Genomic DNA, 26,830 nt, shown 5'->3' on the forward strand with positions numbered 1-26,830 from the left:
TGCTCCTACTCTCAAAGTCTTTGCCACACAAGAAAACGCCAAATGCATCCAGTATTGTTCCAGAGCAGGAAAGGGCATGAACTCCCTAGGGTCGACTGGGGAACTGTTCTCCTATACCTTTTTCCTCCCATTCCGCTCATTCAAAGGACAGTGGTCAGACTCTGACAGTTTCACTCCAGTGCCATTTTCATAGCCCCTTGGTGGCCACGCCAACTTTGGTTCACCCACCTGAGAATGATGTTGACATACCTCGTTCGCCTTCCTCGCCTCCCACACCTGCTAATGCAGGACAACAGCAGGATCTACCACCCAGACTTGGAGTCTCTCAATCTCACTGCATGGAGTATTCACCTTCCATAGCAGCTGTTCTGGATAAGGCTAAAAAGCTTTCCACTCAGCTTCTCTGCCATTATAAATGGAGGACATTTTCCACTTTTGCTACTTCCAAGAGTCTCGCAACAGCACCTGTCTCCCTCAAGACCCACTTTACATTCTTTCTGTCTGTCACATTCCCCCTTGAAGGTGTACATTTCTGCTATTGTAGCGCATCAGCCACCTGACTCTTGATTCTGCTTGACTTTTCTCTCACCCTACTTTGAAGAAATTTCTTGAAGGCCTCCAAAACATTTGTCCTCCTCAGCACCCACCTATTCCACAATAGTCTCCCCAGACGGTCCTTAATACTCTTACTCACCCTCCTTTCGAACTGCTAGCCACGACCTATTTCAAACTTCTTTCCCTCAAAACTTTGTTTCTTGTTGCTATTACATCAGCTAGGCGAGCTAGGCAAGCTAGCAGCTCTCAGAGCTGAGGCACCATACTTCCAGTTTCACCCTGACAAAGCTACCCTATATCTGGATGTCCCCTTTCTACCTAGGGTCATGTTGGAATTCCATCTCAAACAATCTTTGGTTCTCCCTTCCCTTTTTCCATCTCCAGCATTAGATCTTGAGCGCAGGTTCCACACTCTATATGCCAGACGCTCTCTCGCTTTTTATGTTGACAGGACTAAATCTTCCAGAAAATCTCCTCGTCTGTTCATCTGTTATCACAGTCCTTGCAAGGGTTCTCCAGCTTCCTCACAAACTTTATCAAGGTGGATAGTCCAGGCAATCACTTTGCCCTGTGAACTGGCAGGAAACCCGTCACCAGAAAGCCCACTCCACCAGGGCTGTCTCTACCTCTACTGCCTTTCTTCGTGGTATAGATGTCTCCAGCAATTGTCGAGCAGCTACCTGGTCTACTCCCTCGACATTTGTGACTCACTGTCAGCTGGATGTCAGAGCCAAGAATGAAGACCTGTTCTCACCTCCTTTTCAATGGGATGTCCCACCAACCGGTAAAGAAGAAAGAGAGGTTACTTAGCTGTAACCATGATTCTTTGAGTGGTCCTTTGTGAACCCACACATCCTCCCCTCTGTCCATCATGTTGTCGTCTCTGTTTTCCTGACAGCGGTGGACTTTTTTGGGAACTAAGGGGACTTCTGGCAGGCAGAGCATGCACTCCATGGGGGGATGTCCTATTAATCACAGGCCTTTAAGTTCTAGAAACTTCCGAGAGGCCCTATGCAAGCGTAGAATAACCCATTTGTGTGAATTCACAGAGGACCACTTGAAGAACCATGGTTACAGGTAAGTAACCTCTCTTTTCCCTATATTCAACAGCCATATTGGGCGGAGGATGTGATATTAGCTGATTGCAAAGTTAAAGCTGCTCTGCCAATGACATCCATTCTTGGAGATGTCTGACTTCGCTATGATGGCACGTGCCTTAGTTACATCCCTTACGGACTTCTGTAACATTCTCTGTGGAGAGCTGCCTTTGAAGTTGGTTCAGAAACTACAATTACAGGTTCAAAATCCTATAGCCAGGCTGCTGATGGGGTCCAGTTACAGAAGCGTGTAACTCCCCTGTTGCAACAGCTTCGCTAGCTGCGGGTAATTGCAAAGTTCAAGTGCCGGTTATTATCTATAAACCGCTATATGGCTTGGGCCCAGGCTATCTGAAGGACTGCAAAAAATCTTCAGGAAAGGCTTTCACTCCTTCACAGGTATGTTTGGTGGGAACAAGAGAGAGGTCTTCCCCACAGTTGCTACCAGGTTGTGGAACGACCTCCCTTGGAAGGAAAGCTTGGCCCCTTCCTTTTTGTTGACAGGTGAAGGCCGTCCTTTTCGGACAGGCTTTTAACAACTACAGTGGTGCCTCGCAAGACGAATTTAATTCGTTCCGCAGTTAATGTTGTCTTGCGAAAAATTCCTCTTGCGAAACGCGTTTTCCCATAGGAATGCATTGAAATCTAATTAATACATTCCTAATTAATACAATCTAATTAATACAGTCAGAACATTCATCTTGCGAAGCACGGCTATAGGAACATTTGTCTTGCGAGTCATCAACTCCATTGCCAAAACCATTTGTCTTACATGTTTTTTGTCCTGCGAGGCACCACTGTACTTGAGTAGTGAAGAGTTATGTTTTTGGGCACATTGTTATTTTATATGTGTTTAATGTATTTTTGAGGTTTTTCAGTGGTCTTAACTAATTATTTTGATACTATTATGGGCTTGATTATTTTTAATGCAGTATTGATCATGCTTTTAGTAAGCTGAGTTTTTTTTTTTAATAATTTGTGAACTGTCTTGAGTCTCTTCCCTGGGAGAGAAGCAGCAGAAAATGAAACAAATAAATAATGTAATATAGATGGTTACTGTCATGTATTGTGTAGCTCTGGACACTAGTTGGCAGCATTGTACATGCTCTGATAGAATTGCTTGTAAATACTGATGAATTTTGTTGTGTACTTGGGATTATAGCATTCCACGCTGTACTGAGGAGGATAATATTACGATAGATGTCCCACACGTTTCTACTATCACTTGATAGTACAGTGATTCAGAAAACCTGGGTACTTACCCATCACGAGATGTTCCTGAAACCTTAAAAACGAGATGGGGGGCAATCTCGGTGGCAACTGTATTGGCAAATAATATGGGAAATGCTGTGGGATTGGAATTGTCAGTTGATGCTATTTTCTGTTGGTCATCTGATTTTTTTCCTTCTGTTGTTGGATCTTCTAGGATTTTTGGGGAGTAGCGAGTACCTTTGCATTGGTTCAGGTAGTGTTGAGGGCTTTGTAGCTGTTCTATTTCAAGCCATTCCACTTGACTACGATAGCAGTGAGAGAGTTAGGGGAGCAGGGAAACTGGCTGCCATCTGAATCCTTTCCTTTCCAAGCTTGTTGCCTGAGTTTTCTTGCTTTCCCTTTTTCTTCTTCTACTTCTTCTTCTTCTTCTTCTTCTTCTTCTTCTTCTTCTTCTTCTTCTTCTTCTTCTTCTTCTTCTTCTTCTTCGTCTTCTTCTTCTTCTTCTTCTTCTTCTTCTTCTTCTTCTTCTTCTTCTTGGTGCTATTACAATAGGGCACCTAGGTGATTGAGTGAATAAAGAGAAAACGATCAATCAACCTCGTTCACAGCTTCTTAAGGTAACTCTGCTGTAATTGTGGCTCCTGAAAAATCATACAAAGCTACAGTAAGAAGCTGCATACAAAAGTGCTTGACAATTTCCTTTTCTCTCTCTGTGCTGATGCCTATGTGGTTGGCTAAAGTGAATTCTCCCAAGAAAACTCAACTTCTCAAGTGCCGACTTCATAGTGTATCCATCTGCAGTTTTCCTTCTTCTATGGTTACACCTACAGTGGGGCTCAGGACACTTTTTCAGATTTGTCTCCAGCCTAATGGCTGCTTTTTATTTATTTATTTATTATTTAAAACATTTATGTACTGCCTTTCTCCTAAAAGATCCAAAATGGCTTACAGTATTAAAAAAACAACAAAGTTAAAAGCCAAATAATAAATTATTACAATATCCTTAAGGATGCATGCTTAAACATGGATGGGTGTAGACAAATAAGGTAAAAATTAATACAGTTGTTAGGTACTATAAAAGTTGGTACAATGTTTTCTGGTCATTTAAAAATTAGTTTAACTTTTAAAAATCCACTTCTAATTGAAAAAGGCCCTGTATTTGTTCCAGTGGCCACAAAATAATTTAATTTTTTAAAAAAACAGACAGCTTTTCTCAACATACCTCCTAGAGGGCACAAGTGAAATTGGTTGTTGTAGGTTTTTCGGGCTTTTTGGCCGTGTTCTGAAGGTTGTTCTTCCTAACGTTTTGCCAGTCTCTGTGGCCGGCATCTTCAGAGGACAGCACTCTGTGCTCTAGTGTAGTTTGCTTGGGAGTGGAGTATTTATTGCTGTGAGATAGGCTTTTGTCCTATTCAGGAGATGGGTGATTAGTGTGTCTTGTACCCACAACAAGAACACGGCCAAAAGAGCCCGAAAAACCCACAACAATCATTAGATCCAGGCCATGAAAGCCTTCTTGAATACAACAAGTGGAATTGCTTGAACAAAATGTGGTGTGTTTTTTTAAAATCTTTTGAAAACATTTTAAATGAGGGCCTTGTGGGGGGGGACTAGATGCTGCAGAGATGGATATGGAGAGACTCTTGCTTACCACTGTGTTATCATCTCCAATTAAAATAATAATTGTGTGCTGTCAAGTCGATTCTGAGTTTTGGCTAACCTTTGCAGGATTTTCTAGGTAGAGTACGCAGAAGCATTTATTCTTCCATTCTTCTGGAGGCATCCTGGGACTGCGTGGCTTGCTCAAGACTATGCAGGTTGCCTCTTCTCCATGGAAGTACCTCTAGCTCCTCTGCCAGATACCTAACCAGATATCTAACCTACTGAGTTACCCAGTCAGGTATCTCCAATTAAAAGTCTGTAAAATATTTGCTGGTGAAAGATGTATATGAACAAGAAAATTGTATCATTCTACACTGATGAAAGATAACCCATCTCTAGTTAGCTGCGTAATGTCTGCATTGGTAGTGAAAGCGGTGCGGTGGAAACTTTAGAATGAAAGTGCTATTTCTGTTGGTTTAAGGTGTAGTCTAGAATTCAGTTGTCATGAAGGGCTGGCGTCTTGCTTCATTCTTCTGAATTTTGATAGCTTGAGATTGACTACTTCTGTGCTTACAAACCATTGTTACAACTGTCCCACTTTTAAATTACCAATGCTAGGCAGTGGGCCTTTTTCTTTGGAACAGCACAAATTAGTGTTTCTGCAAAAGCAGTTTATTGTAAATGTGTGTTTTTTTCAAGCTCCTTCACATGTTTCTTTAATTGTATAGGCCTCCAGGAAGACTGCAATGCAGTAATTGGTATGAACTGCTGTAAGACAATTTTAGAAAGTCAGTGGTAGGTTTCCCTATCATCTGTTTTAGAAAGTCAGTGGTAGGTTTCCCTATCATCTATTTTGGTTTGAGTCAATAGGGTAGTGACTGCTACATTTGTTAGAATTTCTGAGCTTCACATCTTTGGCTTAAAAAAAATCTGATGAAATCATGTTTTCCTTACATTTGTCAGATAACTTGTATGTTGGCAACAAACATTTTGTATTAGAATTATGGGTCTAAGTTTTTTTCCCGGATTTAGCTGAATATCAGGAAAAACTTCTTAACTGCTAGAGCAGTATGACGATGGAACCAATTACAGTGGTGCCTCGCATAGCGACAATAATCCGTGCAGCAAAAATCGCTGCAAAGTGATTTCATCACTATGCAAAATAAAAAAGCCCATAGGAATGCATTAAAACCTGTTTAATGCGTTCCTATGGGGTAAAAACGTACCTTTAAGCGAAAATCCTCCATACAGCGGCCATTTTGGGTGCCCAGTAAGCGAGGAATCCATCACTAAACACAGCGGGCAGCCATGTTTTTTACTTGGTGGCCATTTTGGAACTGCCGATCAGTTGTTTTAAAATCATCGTTTTGTGATGATTGGTAAGCGAGGCAAAGCGAAAAAACCCCATTCAGACCATCGCAAAGTGAGCGCAAAATCTTCATCACTATGCAGTTTCGTCGTTAAACGGGGCGCCCGTTAAGCGAGACACCACTGTACCTTGGGAAGTGGTCAGCGCTCCAACACTTAAGGTATTCAAGAGGAAATCATTATTTAAATAATTTAAATAAAAACCTTTTTGTTCAGATTATCAAAAATCAATTTTTGGATTTAAACAAGATTTAACAATTTGATTTAAATCTAATCCACCCTGATATAAAATATTTATAAAGTCTAGGGTAACAAACTGGTAATGTATTTCTTGCAAACACTTCATTGTGGTTATGGATGTAGCTCTCTTAATAAAAACATTGCCTATGGCTAGGGTTCCTTAAATTTTTATTAATATTATTATTTTATGTAGTGCACGTTTCAGAAAATAAATCTCTAATCCTGGTCCAGGATTCTCAGAATAATAATAATAATAATAATAATAATAATAATAATAATAATAATAATAATAATAATAATAATAATAATAATAATAATAATAATAATAATAATAATAATAATAATAATAGAAGAAGAAGAAGAAGAAGAAGAAGAAGAAGAAGAAGAAGAAGAAGAAGAAGAAGAAGACCACTGCAGGTCTCAGAGATTCATGTTGTCTTTTATAAAGGAGAGAAAATGGGATGCCGTTTGGAACACTGCTGTAATTTGAAATCTGCTCGTAGACAAAATGCCCTCTTAGGTTACTAGTGGGGGATACTAGCTCTTTTTCTCACAGCACCTTGTTAATCTCCTAAAAGCTCTTCTGGAAGAAGGCCTTTAAGAAACGTATAAAATCTGTATTGTTTGAAGAAGTCTTCGGAAACATCCTACCCCTTTGACATCCTCATGGATCCATGAACTGGATATTGAACTTGATTTGCCGTTCCCTCTAGGTCTATATTATTTTTGGGGTTGTTGCTATTGTTTAGAATATCTTATTATGTATATCTTTGTGGGTGGAGTAGGGTAGTTATTCTTTTCTAATTGCTGTTAACCAGCCCGAGTAGTGAGTGGTTGGTGACTAGATGGGTGGGATAGAAATGTAATTAATAAAATAAATAAAATTAATATAATCAAACGGTACCCTTGTTCTTCTGTAAGAGGAGTTAAAGGACTGTGATGGTCTATTGGGCAAAGTGCCTTGATAGATACTAAAGATAAGACTACAACAGTGGTCCTCAACCTTTTCCAAACCCCAGACTGGTTGGGGGGCATGGTCCGTGTGCGGGGAGGTGTATGGCACGCTTGTGCGCATTTTCGGGTGAGTGGGGAGCGCTTGTGCGGGGGAGGCCACCCATGCCGGGGGGCGGGAGATTTGACCGGCCAGGGGTTGGGGACCCCTGGACTTAAAGATAGAAATCTTACGATGCATTGTGTGCTTAGTTGTGTTTCCATGGATGCTCTCCATCAACACAAGTCCCACCCTTATGAGTTATGGAGTGTTAAGCCTTTAGAATATTTTTGCTGCAAATACCTGCTTAGTTATTTTAAAAAGGCTTGAAATGGTAATTTACAGCAAAAGAAACATATACTTGAATTAAAATTTGTGTTATAGATAAAATGGACATTTTATTTATGATATTGTTTCATTTCTTTGCTGCCTTTCTCCTCGCTATGTTTAAGTGACATTCTTGGTGTGTCCACAAGTATTGTATTTAATTACAGTGGTGCCTCGCATAGTGATTGCTCCGCATAGCGAAGAAATCGCTTTGCGACGCTGTTTTTGCGATCGCAAAAGCGATCGCTTTGCGATGGCACCATGGGGAAAATCCGCTTTGCGATGATCACAGGGAAGCGGTCATCGCAAAGCCCCCATTTTCGCACAGCTGATCGGCGGTTCCAAAATGGCAGCCCGCTGTTTTGCCTTGCTTTAGAGGCACCGAAAATGGCCGCCGCAATGGAGGATTTTCGCTTAAGGTGAGTTTTGGAGCCCATAGGAACACATTAAAGGGGTTTCAATGCGTTTCTATGGGCTTTTTAAAATCGCTTAGCCACGAAATCGCTTAGCAGCGATTTTTGCTGCACAGATTAATGTCGGTAAGCGAGGCACCACCGTACAGTACTTATTTTTCCTGGATGCTTCTTAATTTCCTGGGTAGTGATAACTGTGTTTTCATAAATGGACTAATGAAATTCTGTTGCTTGGTATGCTAAGTTGCACTAGAATAGGCCCACAATCAGTCTGTAAGTTCCATTGATTCAGATAACCCTGTTATAGGTCCAGCTTAACTACACTAAGAAATTGGATTTCAACCAGTACCTTGTTGCCTTGTTACATATTCTGTCTAGGACAACAGCCTAATGGAATGACTTCTGTTTTTGATTGGCTTTGAAAACACTGAAGATAGGAAAAGCAGAAATTGCATCTCCCATGTACTTAAACGAACCTTGTTTCATGCTTTCTTCCATACGTTGGTTCAGAGCATGGTGGAAAGCCAGAATTTAGTGTCTCATCCCTTTACCTGACTTGCTAGGTAAAATGGAAGAAGACCTACCAGTACAGCAGTAGATGTGTAGTGCCACACAGTTGTAAGTGGAACCATATACCATGTTTTCCTGAAAATAAGACCGGGTCTTATATTAATTTTTGCTCCAAAAAACGCATTAGGGCTTACTTTCAGGGGATTTTTTTTCATGTAAAACGATCAACATTTATTCAAATACAGTCATGTCATCTTCTGGTTGCTGCACAATGGTGGAGGGCGGGGTTTCACTTAACTGGGGCTTATTTTGGGGGTAGGGTTTATATTATGAGCATCCTTTATATTATGAGCATTTCAGGTTAGGTCTTATTTTCAGGGAAACAGGGTACTCATCTGTTGCTACATTCCATCCAGCGTTGAATTTGCAGTGGTGGTGAAGGAGGGGCAAGGCTAATTGGCACACATCTGTCCATGAACTGAGTGAATGAATGGAGAGGGAACATGAGGTGGGAGGCTTCTGCATCTCTTCATAAGAAATGCATTGATAGTGTGCTTATTTCCCCATAGCTTTGGCACCACTGTGCTTGATATTTTGTGTTCTCAAGTGTATTATGGTAGATTTCAGAAGTTTGTGTTCAGTAAGAAACAGTAAACGACGATTTGTATGTCTAAGATATGCAGTTGCTCAGGATATGTAGGACAGATGCCATGGGATAATATTCCCAGCTTTGGCTTTCATCTTGGTAAGAAAGCATGTCTGAAGCTGGAGCCTTTGTTTCTTACTTCTTTTTAATATTAGGAAATGCCCCTGTGATTAAAGAAAATGTGGAACCTTTACCAAATTTGAAACCATTACACGTATAGTCAGGTTGTGACTAGGGACCCTGTGAATAATTTTAAAAAAAGAGGAAGCCTTAAATTCAAACCTCTCTTGTTTATCACAAGTTTGAACCTCTTTAAGAAAAACAGAATACTGTACTTTTGCATGTCTTTACTTAGAAACACTGGCTAATGGTAGCCTAAATCAAAGCACATGTGCCATATTAGAAGAAACATACTGTTTCTAATGCTGCACCCAACTGCTTTCATGGCCAGTTCCTCAAACAGAATTCATGGCCATGTTAGATCGATCGATCGATCCATCCATCCATCTATCCGTCTGTCCGTCTGTCTGTCCGTCCGTCTGTCTGTCTGTCTGTCTGTCTGTCTCTCTATCTCTCTATTTCTCTCTCTCTCTCTCTCTCTCTCTCTCTCTCTCTCTCTCTCTCTCTCTCTCTCTCTATCTATCTATCTATCTATCTATCTATCTATCTATCTATCTATCTATCTATCTATCTATCTATCTATCTATCTATCTATCTATCTAATTGGCCATAATTTGTAGTTTTATTTCAGTGTTCATTGTGAACTACATAGTTTTCCAGAATAATGCTGTTAAATTTGCAGGAAGCTTGAAGTTTGGAGGAAGTACGGGGTGAAACAGAAATTTGGTGTCATACCGAAATATGAATAATATTTAATAAACCTAGTTTTACTTGCTTTAACATCATACATTGCTTCACTTGTAACTGTGTTGGTATATAAAGTTGTGTTTTTTGTTATATACAATACATGTTTGTTTGGAGAGGCATAGAATGGGGGTTTCAAAAGTGTAAATCCCTCAGGTTTGTACAAGGAAAACTTTACATGTACTTAGGTCTAGAAAAAGAACTGCAGCACATACGCATCCCAGCATCTTCTGCTATTGTAACACACATAATTGAGTTTTTGCCATCTGATAAGCAAGGGAAAAATACAGTGGTACCTCGCTAGACAACGACCTCGCAAAATGATGAATCCGCATGTCGCTAAGGTTTTGCGATCGCTATAGTGATTCGCAAAACAGTGATTCCAATGGGCGATTTTCCCTTGACGATGATTTGGTCCGTGCTTTGCGGGCCGTTTTTTCGCAAGACGACAATTTTTACAGGTGATCGGCGGCTTCGCAAAATGGCTTCCCTATGTTTTCAGGACCGATGCTTCGCAGGACGGCCATTTTTACAGCTGATTGGCACTTCGCAAAATGGCTGCCCTATGGGCGATCTTCCCAAAACGACGATGATTTCCCCCATTGGAACACATTAAACGGGTTTCAATGCATTCCAATGGGGAAACGGTTTTCGAAGGACAATGATTTCACTAAACAGATATTTTCACGGAACGAATTATCATCGTCATGCGGGGCACCACTGTAATGCAAGAAATGTTGTAATTGGGGCAAACAGCAGTACATTAGCTACAGAGACCCTGTATTCTTCTCCCATGAAAGACAGCAGCACCTCCTAGCTGCATGTATTCATTTTGGATTCTAGTCTCATATATCAACAGTATGTAGTAGATTGTCTAGCATGCAGCACTTTCATCGCAGGTATTTTTAGTTAGTGAAACCTTTTCTGAAGAAGGACTTCACTCATTCCAAGTCTATAGATCTTACAGTTTTGCTTTTGGAAAAATGAAAGACAAGTAGAGGTAAAAGGGTCTGAGACAGACTCAAAATTCAGTCTTTCCTCTGTTTTTTGTTTTCCCCGACCTTCATATTAATATTTTGGTCAGTTTGTAAATTACTTCAACTCCCTGGCCAAGCATTTTTTAAAAACTGGGCTGTAAATGGAAACAAAGGAAAGTATATCAAAGGATTTCTCTTAGGTCTTCATTCTCTGGATTAGCTTCATTCAGTGGAGAGACTGACATTGTAAGGGGAATTTATTCAAGGGATGTTGTTTTGATAAATGTCTTGTAAAGATAGTGTAGAAGTGTAGAATCATTACCTTTAAAAATATTTTTGTTTTAGAAATCCAAGGGGTCTTGTGGGAGGGAGCCTAGAGGCACTCTGAAAATGGCATCTAAAATATTTGCGCACATACATGTGGGCTCACCTCTGAAATCTAAAATTTTCTTATATGAACTTACATATTCATACAATAAAATTATATTTTCTAATTAAAAATATTTGCCAGGAATTGCTACTTCTTATTTTTATGGAAGAGGTTGTGCATTTTCTAGCTGGTTTAATTTTGACCGAGGAATACATAGATTCATATGCATTGCTAGATTACATTTTATTTTGTTAGATTACATATTATTTTGGGCTTGTATGCATTGTTATGTTGAAAGTGCCTAGTTTAAATTTAAGTTTAAACATAAATTGCAAGGCTATAGTCCGGTCATGCTGACTGGTGAAATTTTTGACTGGTGAGACATTTAAAAAATTTTCAAGCCCTGACCCTGTCTTATTTTCAGGGAAACATGGTATCTGTAGCATGGCCTCTGGCTCTCTCTAGTAGCTAGTTCTGGTCATTACGCTGCAGAAATGCTGTTGATTCCTGTTATAGTTGAAGCACATGAGAAATTAAGACAGGGCTTTTTAATGTTTTTGAACCCCACTGTTATGCAGTGCCCCCTGCCTGTGGAGACCGATCTGATACCAACATGATTTCCTTACAAGTATCAGGGAAAAGAATTCTTTGGTTCTCACAGATTTTATGTATGTTCAGGTATTGTTAATGTCAATGGGTCTGTTTTTATCTGTCTTTTTTATTGTTAAGTGTTGAAAACCTGATTTAATTTTATATGGAGTGTAGCATTAATTTTAGTTGATAAGACATAGAATAGGTAGCCTTGGGATCCTGCATTCCTATTTTCTTTTTTGTCCTTTGTATGGGAAAGGGAGGTTAGAAATGGTGACTTAGTTGCAAACTACAGGTTTGTCATAGCATTTGAATGTAGGAATCTGTAGTTTATTTGCCTGTGGATACTAGGATGCTATGTGATTTTAGCCTGGCATGTAAGTAACCTGTTGCTTGTGTTCAGATTAGAGAGGAGGGTATTTGTCTTCGTATATGGATATCCCCGCACAGGTGGTATTAATGAGGGTTCAGCCCTATGGGGCTGGACGGTCCACTCACTGATCTGCCGCAGACGGTGCAGTTCTATGAATGGTTCCGCAGTGCGCAATCCGCTCGCCACTCTTACAGTGAGGCTTGTCCTCCTGCCTTCTGCTAGGAGTGGCGAGCGGATTGCACGCTGCCGAGCCATTTGTAGAATTGTGCCATCTGTGTCTGTGGCGGATTGGTGCATGGACCGTCTGGCCCCCGTGGGGCTGGGCCCTCATTAACGCCACCTGTGCGGAGATATTTATATATGAATACAAATACCCCCATCTCTAATTCAGAAATATTTGTTCACATGTAGTGGCAATTTGTAGATTGCAATTAAGTAAAAGACAATAGGTAAAATCCTGTTGAGTACCCAGTGTGGTGTAGTAGATAGCCTTGATGGAGCAGTACAACAGTGGGACCAGTTATCTCGGGAGTTGATGAGTGCTCCAACACTGGAGGCATTCAAGAAAAACTTAAGAGAATCACCTGGCAGATATGCTTTGATTGTATTCCTGCATTGAGCAGGGAGTTGGACTTGATGACCTTGTAGGCCCCTTCCAGCTTCACTTTTCTGTGATTCTCGTGAGTAGGACTTGAGAGGCCTGAGTTTGAATCCCTGCTCCATCATGGAAACTTACTAGGTGATGGCACCAGTAAAATTGCTCCTTAAATATCTCACTTACTACCAAAGTTCTATTAGGGTTATCCAACTTGACAGCACATGACAACAACAACAGCACATGTTTTTACCTGCAAGCCTAAACCGAAGAGTGTAATGTTTGGAAGTGAACTGCCTCAAGCTAAGAACTTACCATAGATGCATCTGTTGTATACTGAGCGACTTCAAAAGATCATGTATCTACAGTGATTCTGTAATGTGAAGCAGTTCATCTCCCAAAGTTAAGCTATTTGTTACGCCAGTGAAAAATTCCAAAAGTTTTTTGACCAGCGTTTCTAATCACCTTCCCTTTCACAGAAAGGGAAAGGAAGCATGTTAAGTCCGACTTTTTCTCAGTCCAAATCATAATTTGAAAAAGTGTCTGGGTGTAGGTTTGTTGTGCTTACTTATGTATTCGCATGGTGTTGTCACAGTGTTTCAGAAGATAATTAGCTGTGCATTGAGATGATGAAAAGAACAAGAAGCCTAAGGCCACATTACTGAATGAAGATAAGAATTGCTGATAAACCTCAAGATCTCCACCCTAATAGCTAGTCTCATTTTTTTTTAAAAGTAGGCTCTTTGAAAAAACTGGGAATCCTATTTAACACCAATGAAAATAGATGTAGCTGAGACAGCACATTTATTATTATCTATTTCTGCAGCCTCTGCTATGCTGTAATGACTTATATGCTGCAAAATGGCGGATGTCCTCTGGATACTTTTTGATCTGGCAGCTTCCCAGTTAGAATCTGCTACTTATATGCATCTTGCATATCTTTAGCATCCTTGTGTAGCTTCTTGTAATAGCACCAGACAAATCCCTGTCAGCAACAATCCCAATGGACTTCTAAGTGATTCTAACCATATATTGCTGGAGCAGCTTATGGACAGCATCATGTTTCACTGTCTTAAAAAATAAGGGGAAAATAGGCTATGTTAAATGGCTGTCTAAAGTATTTTATTTTAAAGTTCTTGGCTTCAAAAATCAGTTGGCAACTGATGCTGTTATCCCATTAGTATTTGCTAGGAGTGACTCCTGGCTCTCAGATAGAACAGGAATTCTATAAATAAAACCGATGTCTGACGACTTAGGAGTAGTGTACACTTTAACACTTCTTTAAAAACATAAAGTATCTAGAGTTTTAAGGAAATATTGGAAAAGTTACTGTAGGTTTTTTTTTTGGACTATGACTCTTATAACGACCCATTCAGCATGACTACTGGGCATAAAGTGTCCAGATTTTTTGTTTTGGACATCAATAATAATCATCATCATTGATGAGATGGTTGGACAGTGTCACCGAAGCGACCAACATGAATTTAACCCAACTCTGGGAGGCAGTGGAAGACAGGATGGCTTGGCCTGCTCTGGTTCATGGGGTCACAAAGAGTCGGACTCGACTTAATGACTAAACAACAACAACAATAATAATAATCATGTGGCTTCAAGTCAATTATGAGTTAAGGCAAATCTTTTAGGGTTTTTCAGGTAGACAGTATTCAGAAATAGTTTATCACTCCTTTGTTCTGGTGGCATCCTGGGGCTGTGCAGCTTGCCCAAGGCCACAAAGGCTGGCTCTGCTTGTAGGAGACACGGTGGAGAAATGAACTTCCAATCTCTAGCTCTACAGCCAGATTACCTAAACCCGCTGAGCAACAGAATTTACCAGGAAGCATGCTGACTGGAAGGTTCAAAGACTTGTTGTCCAAAGCCCAAAATCTGTACACTTCTATTTTATGATAGTTGTAGGTAAGAATAGTTCATTCCTTCCCCCCAGGTTGGTTTATAGTAAAAGATTACTAGCATTGAAAGAGTTACTGAGGCACATGTAAGAGATTTTTTTTCCCAGTGTAGTATAGGTATTTGTGGGGATTTCTTCTTCTTTTTTATAAGAAGCTTCAAGGATGTGTAGATTTCTTCCTAGGTTTGATGGACCCAAGTTGAACATTGAAACATTTGAAATGACGGATAACACGAAATTGACAGTCTTCCCCTGGCCCATTTAAACAGCAGGCTTTGAGTGTTTCATTCTTTAAAGTTTAGCTTTGAATCCCTGCATATTCAATTATCCATGTTGTGCCACCTCTTTTTGTGTGCTTTAAGCTCATCGTCTTTAGCAGCTAGATGGCAGGCCTCTAACATCCTCTCTGTGTGCACAAAATCAGTGTCCTTGCAAATGGAAGAGAAATTTCCTTTTTTTAAAAAAAAGGAAAACAGAGGAAGATTCACATGTTTTGTTGTAAATGGAATGGATGGGTTTGAAACTTAAAAAGAAAAGGAGGGAAGTGGCTAAAAGTGACAATGACAACTCTGTCCACTACTAATGATTTTTAAAAATTTTTTTAATCTGACCTGTCACTTCCCATTGTATCACATGACGGACTGTTTTTGCAACTACCCTTGCTCCTAGGTGCCCCTATCTTTATATCACAGGGGACTAGTATTAGAGGGAAAACTAATTTAAGGTCCTCTTGAATTCATCTTACTAGTCAGTTGAATCCAAGCCCAATGATGTGATTGTTGCTTGTCTGATGGAGCTTCCCACTTAAGAAATCAACTTTTGCTACAGATGGAATATTTAAAGTTTGGTCAGATTGACATGCCATGTTCAGCAAGGTATAGACTCTGTCAAGCCATTAGTCTAGGGGCAAAAAGATAGCTCAGTGGTATAATATCTGGCTGTGGAGCCAGAGGTTGGGAATTCAAATCCCCACTGTATCTCTCTGACAAGGGCTGGACTCAATGATTCATGGGGTCCTTTCCAGCTCTGCAGTTCAGCCTCTCTGGATGCTGTCTTCCCATGGCGGTGATGATGGGACTTAACATTCTTCCTGGTTTAGGTAGCTGTCACTGCTTTGTTGTTGTAAGTAGACATTGAACTGGTTTGCACTTTCCTCAGATCTGCTTGCCTAGCAACCAACTTCTGTCACATTAAGCACAGTGGAGAGACTCAACTGTTAGACAATCATGAGCAAAGAGCCAATAATGAATGAGGTCATGTAGACATGAGTACAGTGGACCCTTGACTTACAGACGGCTTGACTTACAGACTTTTTGAGCTACAGACTTCTCTGGCCGCAAAATTTAGGTTTGACTTGCAACCTGAGAATTGACTTACAGACCAGAAAAAAACCAAAATGGAACAAAAACAGCCTGTTACGGGATTAATTGGTTTTCAATGCACTGTAGGTCAATGGAGACTTGACCTACAGACTTTTTGACTTGAGAACCGCCTTCCAATACGGATTAAGTTCTCAAGTCAAGACCCCACTGTAGCAACTAGGAATATGTCATGTGGAGTTTTTGGACTCCAGTGCCCAAAAGTCTTCAAGAATTCCCAGGCAGAATTCTGGGAGTTCCAGCCTCTGGATTTCTGTTCTGTTCCGACAGATCTACGTTTTACTTACCTGAGCCTAAATGGCTATGTAGCCTTGTTTCTTCCTGTTAGTGCACAAAAAACGGAAGCTGTTGTGGTAGTTTTTGTGAGGTGCCCTCTATAGAACATATAAGGCAAGGGAGGACAGCTCCTTTTGTGTGTGTTAACAACAGGAAGTAGGCCTAAGACATCTATGCAGTCTCCAAAATAACCCCTATCCCAAGTGAGTGAAATTTAGATGTCTGTGGTTCTAGGTCTGTGGCCTGGAACTCCTCCCATAATTCTGCTGGACGAAGTCTTGGAAAATACTGGGAGTTGGTGTCCAGTACAGAATAGCACATGCCTAAAAGTAACCAAACCAACCATGAACATAAATCTCCCCCACATCAGACTGATATTTTAATTTGTGGGTTGTAGGTATGAAATGCAGTATGAAACACAGATTTAAAGAAAAAATGGATTAATAACAGTAATGTGTTTATTCATTCATAAATGTATATTAGGTGTCTGTCCTCCTGTTGTGGCATTTGAAAACCCCTTAATAAGGTGACATAGAAATGTTGAACTAGAAGCAGTTTAACCTAACACAGTGTTTTCTACATGATGCAAAAAAAGAAAGAAAGAAAGAAAGAAAAGAAAAGAGAGAAGAGAAAAAAACGCTTAATGAGAGGATATTCTTATCTTGTATCTTTCTTTTGGACAAGACCTCCTATATTTGTTCCTCTGTATAGCTAAACTGGGCGATTTGTTTTCTGAAGCCAGGGGTATTGCAAATTTCATAAGGTCAGTTAGATTCATTTTGTGACATTTATATTATTTGCAGTGTTGGATAGATGTATTCTACAGTATGTGGCCTGGGCAGATTTCAATGATAAATGATTTCTGTGACCAGTAATACAAAACAAATCAAAACAAAAAAACCTGAATTCAAACTGGCTGTTTGTTTGTTTGTTTGCATGCTTGTTTGTTTTATATGCCGCCCACACTACCCAAAGGTCTCTGGGCGGCTTACAACAATGCAGAGTAGTATTTTGTTTTCACTGAAGTACTGCTTCTCTATAGTCAAACTATATTGGCATAAGAAAGCTTCTCACTTTTATGTTTGTAACTAGAAAACAGACACTTAACAAAGGAATACTGGTCTCCTTTGCTAAAAGATGGTGAATAATGCCTGATAAAGAAGTCATGTGTTGTTTTGCTTTACTTACATATTTTCATTGCCCAGTTGAGCTCACTGATATGAGCCAAAGTTTCTAAACTTAACAAGTAACAGGAGCTGTTAAAAAATTGGGATCTTTGATCTCTCTGAATTAAAAAAGAAGAAAGGAGATAAAGGCTGTGTTTGTTCCTATAGTTTTGACAGAACTGGTACGTTTCAGTCCCATAATTACTATCCATTTTTACTGTATAATCTTCCACCTTTTGCTTCACATTTTTTAAATGACAGCAGAAACATCCTGAAAATGACATGGAACATGAACAGCAATCACCATGAAGGAAGCTGATTTTCTTTTCCTTTCCCTGAGTCCAATGTCTAGGAATGTTCCATGATGCGCCTGTCTTCTCACTTTTAAGTAGTTTTAATTTTGACTGAGTAACGACGTCTTGAATCTAGAGTGTTTTTGGATGATTTAAAGAATATCATTTGGTATTCTATTTTGGCATTAATTTGCACATCACTTTGATATGCTTGTTTATTTTGTTACTGCTTAAGATATTTTTGATCTGCTTTTATCAGATATTCATTGAGGAAAAAACACCATTTTGTAATTTATCAGTGATGTAACTTTTGCATTATCACTGATGCAACATAGGAAATGTGGTAGAATTTCTATAAGCAGATCTCTGCTTTTTATAACCTACCGTATTTTTCGCTCCATAAGACGCACCTTTCCATAAGACGCACCAATTTTTAGGAGAAGAAAACAGGAAAATATAATCTGTTTTCTTCCCTGCATAAGACGCACAGACTTTCCACCCCCGTTTTGTGGGAAAAAAGTGTGTCTTATGGTGTGAAAAATACGGTAGTTGGTTCCTTGACAAACCGCTAGAGTAAGCCACTGTAAATTGAACCATTTCCCCGTTAAGACAGTGTTAAAATAGGGGGTAGGTGGCTAGAATTTTTCTGCCCCTTATAAATGAAACTTCTGCTATCTTCACACCTCTTCCCCAATCTAGCTTGCATGCGCTAGGTGCTCCCTTCTAACTTCCATTGTTGACTCACTTCTCCCTCACACCTCCAGACTTGATGTCATACTGTGTTATGTAACTGTGCCAGTGTTTGGTGGCTGTAAAAGTGAGTTTTGGATGATGTCAAATGACTGTGTAATTGAGAACTTCAAAAGTGAGCCATTGTAAGTCGGAGGTTCCCTTGTAATGTTCACCCAGTTATCTCACTGAAGAAATGTAATTTTTGTATTCCTCTCTAAAACAGCCATCAAACAGATAACTTTCCAGGCATCTTCCTCATAGAAATTTTAGCATCAATCGTGGATCAGTGTGGCATTTGACTTGCCTGAAAGAGAAGAAAGTCCTCCTTAGAAGCAAAAAATGGAACAAAACCTTCCTAGCAATAATTCTAGTTGCTGATAGCTTGCAAATATTGCTCTTTTGTATGACAGCTCTATGGAATTCAGAAAGTTGTAGTCCAAAAGGGTAACATTTCCAAGCTGTGAGCCTGCTTCTCAAGAGGTAGCCCTAGATTTAGGAGTTCCTTCAGGCTGTTAACATATTTCCAGGGTGACCAAAATGCTGTTAATCATAGTTGTGTTGATGGCCTCCAAGCCATATTTCCACGGACGTTGGTAAACGTATTGCAGGTCTTTGTTGTTTAGTCGTTTAGTCGTGTCCAACTTTTCGTGACCCCATGGACCAGAGCATGCCAGGCCCTCCTATCTTCCACTGCCTCCCAGAGTTTGGTCAAATTCATGTTGGTAGCTTCAATTATACTGTCCAACCATCTCATCCTGTCGTCCGCTTCTCCTCTTCACACTTTCCCAACATCAGGTTCTTTTCCAGGGAGTCTGCTCTTCTCATGAGATGGCCATAGTATTGGAGCCTCAGCTTCAGGATTTCTCCTTCCAGTGATCACTCAGGGTTGATTTCCTTCAGAACAGATAGGTTTGATCTCCTTGCAGTCCAGAGGACTCTCAAGACCACAATTGAGAATCCAGCACTACAATTCAAAAGCATCCTCCAGCACCACAATTCAAAAGCATCAATTCTTCGGCTGTCAGCCTTCTTTATGGTTCAGCTCTCACTTTCATAAGTACCTTCCTTCTCTTTTTTTACTGCAAAATAAGGACAAGAAAATACATGCACTAGTGTCGGATACAGTCTACCAATGTGCTTCTCTCATTGACTCATCCTTTTTTGTTTTAAGTACGTGCATCGGTGGAGTACTGTACACTTAGTATATACCAGAAGAAGGATCAAGGCTCCCTTTGAAGAATTTTAGCTGTTTTATTTGTTAGAATGTATTCCTTTCAGTTAAAATTCTTTATTCTTGAAACCACAGTTTTGAAAGGCGTCTTGCTGGGAAGGAGGGGAAAAAAACTTGTGGACTGAACTGTAACTTAAAATGTTTAAGTCAGGGATACCAAGCTGGGCAATTTGGAGTTATTGGAAAGTTGCCACTGTACCTGTCACTCTGTATTTATGTTACTCGACTAAGTAACCTTTGCCAGCAACGTGAATGAGGCATAGCTTGAAAGTAGCCATTGGAAACATGCAGGAACTCAGGATGACATTTTGTGCTTGCCGGTGTTGGGGAAATTATATTGCCCCTCCCCCAGGTAATCTCTGTAATGGAGGATTGGTGTTAAGGCCAGTAATCATGTTTCAATTAATAGGGAGTGGACCTGTTGCATTTTCTGGTTTACTTCTGACTGAGTCTCAGATGTGACTGGAAGTGTCTTTCCTTAAGAAGGAAACTGGTTAGGGAGAGCAAGAAAAGAAATTCATCATGTGCGTGAACCTATCGTGAAAGTTGGTGGTTGCAAAAGCTGAGGTCTCAAAAATAAACGTTGGTCTGAAACAGAAGCATCCTGTGTGAATTTCCTCATTTGTCATTAATTAACCACCTTTATGACACTTGACCAATATATAAAAAAAAGAGATACCAATCTTATTGGTTGCCCTGTCTTTCCTTAACATCGACACAACTTCAAATGAGCGTATGGTTTAATTGTTTTTTTTTTTTAATGTTTGACTTACTATTTTTTAAATTCTGTTTTAATGTTATGAGCTGCTTTGGGTCCCCTTATCAGAAGAAAGGTGGCCTTTAAAACAAACAAATGAACAAACAAACAAACAAACAAGGACTGTGACAGGAAAAGTGGAATCTGGAAGCCACATGTGTTGCCTAAGATTCAAACATAACCTGTATACCCCCCCTTTAAAAAAAAAAAGACCCTGGATTTCACCATGTTTTGAGTCTCCCAACATGCATACCACCCATTTTTTTTTATAATTAAAATGTTTGGCCACTAAAGGGCCAGCTCTGGGAGTTGATACAGAAATTAGAATAAACTTGGTTGTAGTCACTCATACTGTAGACACATAAGATGTTGGAGGGGACCTGTTGCTGCTGACTTCCTCTGTGGGACCTCAGAGAGCAGGAGGGGTTGGCATTGTGTGGTACTTTGTTAATACCTTCTGATTTTTTTTAAAAAAAAGCAAATTCCAGGAAAAGCTCTCTTTGAACATTTGGAAAGATTCTGTAACTAGAGTCATGTAGCACAGTGTTCATCGTCGTTTAGTCGTGTCCGACTCTTCGTGACCCCATGGACCAGAGCATGCCAGGCCCTCCTATCTTCTACTGCCTCCCGTGTTCATACACCCTTAAATATCAGTTTGTTCGCTGATGTGGCTTCTCTTTCTGTTTTGGAACCAGCAGCTACCAGTTTTGCATTCAGATTTTTGAGGATGCATGCCTTCCTGGTGGACTTCCCCTAAAGATACTGTGACCTTGATATGCAAAACTGTGATGTGGCACAAAACGCATGATTTCCTTTCATCTCCCCTCCTGCTGTCATTCTTGATTTAGATGTTAACTATGCTAGAAGGTTGTGATCCGTTTTTAGTAGTATCTGTTCTCATGCACTTGTCAAGTACAAAGTAGGTTTTGACATTTTAGCAAGTTATGTGGCCCTTTTATTCCCAACTACCCAAGGCGTAGAAGATTTTGTCATCAAGAGTGACAAATACAGTGGACCCTCGACTTACAGACTTTTCGAGTTACAGACTTCTCTGGCTGCAAAATTTAGGTTTGACTTGCAGCCTGAGAATCGACTTACAGACCAGGAAAAAACCAAAATGGAACAAAAATGGTCGGTTACGGGATTAATCGGTTTTCAATTCATTGTAGGTCAATGGAGACTCGACCTACAGACTTTTCAAACTGCAGCCACCGTTCCAATACAGATTAATTCTGTAAGTAGAGGGTCCACTGTATTTCGGTGGGAGCTCAAGAAAGGAGCCCCTTATGCTCTCCCTCCTGTACACCCCATTCCCAAATCAAGCTCTGGAGGGTCCTCTGAAGTAAATTTGAAGGTTATACTTGGATGATAGAGAAAGAGAGAGTGTGCCAAGTGTTAGTTAACTTCAGGAGAGGCAGCGGGGGAAGTAAAGAAAATATAGTATTTGTTCATCATGAAAAGAGTTGGAAAATTAGAGTATGTTTGGGAAAAGATTGGTAAGGTCACTGGATAATCTTTTGAAAAGTAAAGCCAGTTGCCTGTGATACTGTGAACTCACCAGTCCCAAGACTTTGTTTCTTTTTAAGTAATAAAATTATCATTATTTATTATTATTATTTGTAGGCTACCTTTCTCCCAATAAGGGGACCCACAATAAAAGAACAGAATTAAAAACATAGTAAGTTAAGCATTAAAAAACAAACTCTGTGCTAACTAAAATAAGATTAAATGATTAAAAGTAAGGAAACATTAAAAACTATCTTAACTCTTAAGAAGGTATTCAGGGATTCAGTCACGATTGTTAAAAGCCTCCCTGAAGAGGGAGGGAATGGCCTTCTCTTATGTCTCCGTCCTGGCAATGCAGCCAAGAGGAGCACCTCCTCTGGCAATCTTAAGCGCTGAAAAGGCTCATAGAGGAATATAAGGTCCTTCAGGTTGCCTGGACCCCAAGCTGTATAGGGCTTGGGGAACTACTTTAAAAAGCAGAAAAACCTATGCAGAATACTTTTAAAACATTAGCATGGGTATCAGGAACAAATTACTTTTCAAGCTCTGTCTCCTTTTTTTGTTTCAAAGTTTTCCGTATCTCATTCTGGATCCAAGGTGCTTTTTTAAAAAAAATGTGTCGAGACTCCAATAAAAAATACAAGGAAAACATAGGGCAGTATTCTGTTGCATTAAGAAATTGGGAGAAGGGCAATTGTGTAAGAGTCCCCCTACTCAAGCAGACTTTCCATTGCATGCCCAGTCTTAACTGGTTGTGAAATTTGTTGCATAATCAATTGTGTGATTGGTTGTGTGACTGTGTGCCAGAACGGGGGAAAAACCCATGCCATTTCCCTTACAGTGCGCACAGGATACTAGCCATTCTCTGAAAGTGCCTGTGACTTTCCTGCACATACCTTTTCATAGTGTAAGGTAAAGGTAAAGGTTCCCCTTGACAATTTTTGTCCAGTCGTGTTCGACTCTAGGGGGTGGTGCTTGTTACATACAGCACTGATGTTACCTGTCTGTCATGGGTTTGGAGGGAAAGTTCCATCCTATGGGGAGTGGAAGGCGGGACATCAGGAGGAGGGGCTGTACTGTATATATATGTGATGCGTGTGTGGAGAAGGGGAGACGCTGGGATGTGAAGAAGCAGCAGCTGGGAAGAAGAAGCTGGTGTGGGAGTCTGTGTGTCAGACAGGGTACTACTGTGTGTCAGAGTACCAACCTGATAGGTTCAGGTGTCTGTTGGTTAGCCAGAACTGATAGGTTCAGGGTCTGTGCTTCAAGTTAAGGGTTCTGTGTGAACCAAACTGTATGCATGTATGAATGAGACTAAGCCACGTTACTATATCTTATTCACCTGATCATTTTATTTTCCCTGTGTGTTGTTTTAAATAAACCTTATTCTTTTATTGGTTAAAAATCCATCCCTGGTCTGTGTGACTTCTTACAGGGAATGGTTGGTGGCAGCTTAGTTAATGTGTGGCAGGTCCCAGTAGGTCTGGGTTTGTCACATTCTGTTGCATTAAGAAATTGGGAGAAGGGCAATTGTGTAAGAGTCCCCCTACTCAAGCAGACTTTCCATTGCATGCCCAGTCTTAACTGGTTGTGAAATTTGTTGCATAATCAATTGTGTGATTGGTTGTGTGACTGTGTGCCAGAACGGGGGAAAAACCCATGCCATTTCCCTTACAGTGCGCACAGGATACTAGCCATTCTCTGAAAGTGCCTGTGACTTTCCTGCACATACCTTTTCATAGTGTAAGGTAAAGGTAAAGGTTCCCCTTGACAATTTTTGTCCAGTCGTGTTCGACTCTAGGGGGTGGTGCTCATCCCCGTTTCCAAGCCATAGAGCCAGCGTTTTGTCCGAAGACAATCTTCCATGGTCACATGGCCAGTGCGACTTAGACACAGAACGCTGTTACCTTCCCACCGAGGTGGTCCCTATTAATCTACTCGCATTTTGCATGCTTTCGAACTGCTAGGTTGGTGGGAGCTGGGACAAGTGATAGGCGCTCACTCCGTCATGTGGATTCGATCTTACGACTGCTTGGTCTTCTGACCCTGCAGCACAGGCTTCTGCGGTTTAGCCTACAGCGCCACCACGAATGTTCTCTAAATATACTGTATGTGTACTCCAAATGCTGCAAGGGTCTCTCAGGAGGTGGCAGTAAACCAGCCCTCCCATGGCTTTGTGGAATGAGTGCATCGTTGCCTCATGGTTATTGCTTGACAATAGGCTGAATTGATTGAGGACTCCTAAGGCAAGATACTTTTACAGTTGAGAGGAATAATATGTAGACTATAGCATCTAGAAGGACTTGTCATGACAAACTCTCATTGTTCATAAATAGAAATATTGATGTTTAATTCTATTTTGCCTACATGCAAGTCTGAGAGACGGACTAAGACAGTGTTGCAACTATTCTGATTAAAATGAGCATATAGCATCATAAAATGCTGCAAAATCAAATAAGAGCAAAGATACCATTGGTAGAATTGTAAATTAAACTTTAAAATACATTAGCTTGTTTTTTGTTGCTAAAGCAATAAGAAAACTCTTTAAGAATTGTACGTGCTTGTGAATCTTAGTGGTTGTAGGGGGACATTCTTGCAATTTGGTTATGTTTTCTCCAGTGATAATCTTATGAATTTAAAAAGTTATCCAAATGTTTATGTGAACTTAAATTGATTTTGTTGTTCTTCTAGGTTAAAGAGTCCATATTTCACAACATCAGCTTGGAACTACATCGTTGTTCACTTTTCTGTTGCCTTTCTTACTCCGTTTAAACATAGATGTCCTTGTCTTTTACCTCTTCCATTATACAGGTAAGTTATCATGTGGTGGCGAAACCACAATATCCATATTTACTCCTAAACTGTATGATATTGTTGATCTCCTTATCCTTGTTTGGTGGGCTGGCTAAATAAATAAATCCAGTTCCTCAAAAAAAAAAACCTCTGGTTTATGAATGTGAGATATTTTGCTTCTGTAGCCACAATTGAAAATGCCAGAAAATGGCTTGATATTGTTGCACCATATCATGCCCATATTGCCAGCAGAAAAAGGACGAAAATTTTTGCTTAGCAAAAAGCAGCTTGTGAATGTTGACAATACCAGTGATCGCAGTCAAGATGGTCTACAGGATACCCTCTTGTGGAGCCTGCATAGCACATAACCTCCCTGCATAATTAAAATGTAAACCCACCCAGAGAGTGCTTTAAGTGCTATGGGGCGGTATATAAGCAGCATGCTTTGCTTTATTTGCTTTACACTTATTACCATTCACAAAGTGACACAACACAGTGGAAAATTCGAGAAGCCGACTCCTTTATTTTTACTCACTTAACCCCTTCTCACCCCAACACAAATTAATTGTCAGATCTGTTTTTCAACAAGAGTGAATGGTAGCTGTAATTCTTACCCAGAATACAGTCTCACATCTTATTAATATTGCTGTCTTCCCCACCCCTCCCCTTTTATCCACCCTCAGCTTCTTCCCTTTCAAAAATAAGTTCTGATGACTGATATAGCGCTGACTTGAAATGGCAACTTGCCAGCCTAGCACCGCTCAGAGCTAAGTAAAAATCCAGTTTGAGTGATGGGAATAGCATGGTTTAGCCGCCTAGAGTGGTCGAAATGACTAGATAGGCGGGTTATAAATACAATCAATCAATCAATCAATCAATCAATCAATCAATCAATCAATCAATCAATCAATCAATCAATCAATCAATCAATAAATGGTTTAGTTTATGTTGAGGATGGTGGTGCTTCCTGGAAACATTATATAAATAGGATGAGTTCAAAAATGCCCCATGTGTGCACTGTTTTGCATACAACTCTCCTTTTCTCTTTAAATGAGAATTCTAGATTGTGGGGAACGGAGTCAGTTTATCCAGACATGTCAGATGTTTTTGTCTTTCCAGTGCCTTAGTGGAGAGTGGGGCACAAGAAGATCTGAAGGAGAAGGAAACACTTTGATTTGAAAATTGTGCCCGTGTGTTAAAAAAAACAAACCATACAAATGGGTTTGAAAATCCTGTCTGACTTAACATCGCCGTGTTTGCACCACTTCATTAAAAGAAGACTGGAGTAGCAGTGTGGGGATGGCATGCGTGTATGAGTGTGGAAGATGGTGCATGTAACAGATCAAAGAAAACACATCTTTGCAGGTTCTCCTTCAAATAGTCTTTCCTTTGAATCAATGATTACCAGCTTGGGGTACATGTGGCCCCAGGGGTGTGAATCAGGACATTTATGGGTACAGGGCACTTACATCAACAGCGTGAAGACAAGATGCAAGTCAAAAGTTGTGAAATTAATTGAACATTATGAACAGCTTTCACCTTTGAGTTGTGCCACACCGGTACTGGCGTATAGATAAGTAGGCACCTCCATGAGCAATGTTCAGTGAGTGAGCGTCCAGGTCTTCTGTGATGTATTTACTTGAATTCATTGTATCTCTTGAGTTTTGAATGTAAATATAGATGCACTGTCTGTTTACCTTATTATTCCATTGCTTTTTAATTGAATTGTTGGGCTACTTATCTACAGTTTCAATATTATAAATTTGAAACAACAGCAAGCGTATTAATTACAAACATTTTACTAATGGGAAGGGTACAATTTATGGAAATAGGCCAAGGGGTACACGGGTGAAGAAAGGTTAGGAATGCTAACATTTTAAAAAAGTCTTCTGAGGAAAGATGAGGGGGATGATCACTAGAGAAGGATTTTCCTGGTGTACTGCCACACCATTGTGCACTGAAGACATCTCTGTCAACATCATCTGGGACACTTCTACTACTGCTCCTTTGAATTATTGGAGTCATAAATAACAGAAACAAAAGCAAAATGGTGTTCATGG

At 40.1% G+C, this 26,830-nt stretch overlaps 1 protein-coding gene across 11 annotated transcripts in view; it reads left to right on the plus strand.

The window, feature by feature from the left end:
• TRAF3 (TNF receptor associated factor 3) overlaps positions 1-26,830 on the plus strand; it is a 137,519-nt gene that overhangs the window by 35,969 nt on the left and 74,720 nt on the right. For 10 of the 11 annotated variants that reach the window (XM_020793595.3, XM_078383802.1, XM_078383803.1 and 7 more), the window contains one exon: positions 24,669-24,788. The gene's annotated coding sequence lies outside the window, so the exon portion shown is untranslated. Of the gene's footprint in view, positions 1-21,640; positions 21,706-24,668; positions 24,789-26,830 lie in introns of all 11 variants that reach the window. The other variant, XM_078383800.1, reaches the window with a different exon arrangement.

Source organism: Pogona vitticeps, chromosome 1 (assembly GCF_051106095.1).
Source record: "Pogona vitticeps strain Pit_001003342236 chromosome 1, PviZW2.1, whole genome shotgun sequence".
Lineage (NCBI taxonomy): Eukaryota > Metazoa > Chordata > Lepidosauria > Squamata > Agamidae > Pogona > Pogona vitticeps.